Raw genomic sequence first — 2,379 nt, forward strand, 5'->3', positions numbered from 1 at the left:
CTCCTAAACTATGCGTCCTAGAGGGAAATGGGCCTTAATTCGTGACTCCATCAAAAAATTCAAATATTTTTTGAAAATCCATTAAAAATCGAAATTTCACTTGCAAAACTTAAAATGGCTGTATCTCCTAAACTATGCGTCCTAGAGGGAAATGGGCCTTAATTCGTGACTCCATCAAAAAATTCAAAATTTCTATGAAAATCCATTAAAAATCGAAATTTCACTTGCAAAACTTAAAATGGCTGTATCTCCTAAACTATGCGTCCTAGAGGGAAATGGGCCTCAATTCGTGACTCCATCAAAAACTTCAAAATTTCTATGAAAATCCATTAAAAATCGAAATTTCACTTGCTAAACTTAAAATGGCTGTATCTCCTAAACTATGCGTCCTAGAGGGAAATGGGCCTTAATTCGTGACTCCATCAAAAAATTCAAATATTTTTTGAAAATCCATTAAAAATCGAAATTTCACTTGCAAAACTTAAAATGGCTGTATCTCCTAAACTATGCGTCCTAGAGGGAAATGGGCCTTAATTCGTGACTCCATCAAAAAATTCAAAATTTCTATGAAAATCCATTTAGAATCGAAATTTTAGTTGCAAAACTTAAAATGGCTGTATCTCCTAAACTATGCGTCCTAGAGGGAAATGGGCCTCAATTCGTGACTCCATCAAAAACTTCAAAATTTCTATGAAAATGCATTAAAAATCGAAATTTCACTTGCAAAACTTAAAATGGCTGTATCTCCTTAACTATGCGTCCTAGAGGGAAATGGGCCTTAATTCGTGACTCCATCAAAAAATTCGAAATTTCTTTGAAAATCCATTAAAAATTAAAATTTCACTTGCAAAACTTAAAATGGCTGTATCTCCTAAACTATGCGTCCTAGAGGGAAATGGGCCTTAATTCGTGACTCCATCAAAAAATTCAAAATATCTTTGAAAATCCATTAAAAATCTAAATTTCCATTGGCAAAACTTAAAATGGCTGTATCTCCTAAACTATGCGTCCTAGAGGGAAATGGCCCTTAATTCGTGAAAATCCACTAAAAATCGAAATTTCAATTGCAAAACTTAAAATGACTGTATCTCCTAAACTATGCGTCCTAGAGGGAAATGGGCCTCAATTCGTGACTCCATCAAAAACTTCAAAATTTCTATGAAAATCCATTAAAAATCGAAATTTCACTTGCAAAACTTAAAATGGCTGTATCTCTTAACTATGCGTCCTAGAGGGAAATGGGCCTTAATTCGTGACTCCATCAAAAAATTCAAAATTTCTATGAAAATCCATTAAAAATCGAAATTTCACTTGCAAAACTTAAAATGGCTATATCTCCTAAACTATGCGTCCTAGAGGGAAATGGGCCTTAATTCGTGACTCCATCAAAAAATTCAAAATTTCTATGAAAATCCATTAAAAATCGAAATTTCACTTGCAAAACTTAAAATGGCTGTATCTCTTAACTATGCGTCCTAGAGGGAAATGGGCCTTAATTCGTGACTCCATCAAAAAATTCGAAAGTTCTTTGAAAATCCATTAAAAATCGAAATTTCAGTAGCAAAACCTAAAATGGCTGTATCTCCTTAACTATGCGTCCTAGAGGGGAATGGGCCTTAATTCGTGACTCCATCAAAAAATTCAAAATATCTTTGAAAATACATTAAAAATCGAAATTTCAGTTGCAAAACTTAAAATGGCTGTATCTCCTAAACTATGCGTCCTAGAGGCAAATGGGCCTTAATTCGTGACTCCATCAAAAACTTCAAAATTTCTATGAAAATCCATTAAAAATCGAAATTTCACTTGCAAAACTTAAAATGGCTGTATCTCCTAAACTATGCGTCCTAGAGGGAAATGGGCCTCAATTCGTGACTCCATCAAAAACTTCAAAATTTCTATGAAAATCCATTAAAAATCGAAATTTCACTTGCAAAACTTAAAATGGCTGTATCTCCTTAACTATGCGTCCTAGAGGGAAATGGGCCTTAATTCGTGACTCCATCAAAAAATTCAAAATTTCTTTGAAAATCCATTAAAAATCGAAATTTCAGTAGCAAAACTTAAAATGGCTGTATCTCCTGAACTATGCGTCCTAGAGGGAAATGGGCCTTAATTCGTGACTCCATCAAAAACTTCAAAATTTCTATGAAAATCCATTAAAAATCGAAATTTCACTTGCAAAACTTAAAATGGCTGTATCTCCTAAACTATGCGTCCTAGAGGGAAATGGGCCTTAATTCGTGACTCCATCAAAAACTTCAAAATTTCTATGAAAATCCATTAAAAATCGAAATTTCACTTGCAAAACTTAAATTGGCTGTATCTCCTAAACTATGCGTCCTAGAGGGAAATGGGCCTTAATTCGTGACTCCATCA

Source organism: Stomoxys calcitrans, chromosome 3, assembly GCF_963082655.1.
Source record: "Stomoxys calcitrans chromosome 3, idStoCalc2.1, whole genome shotgun sequence".
NCBI classification, from domain to species: domain Eukaryota; kingdom Metazoa; phylum Arthropoda; class Insecta; order Diptera; family Muscidae; genus Stomoxys; species Stomoxys calcitrans.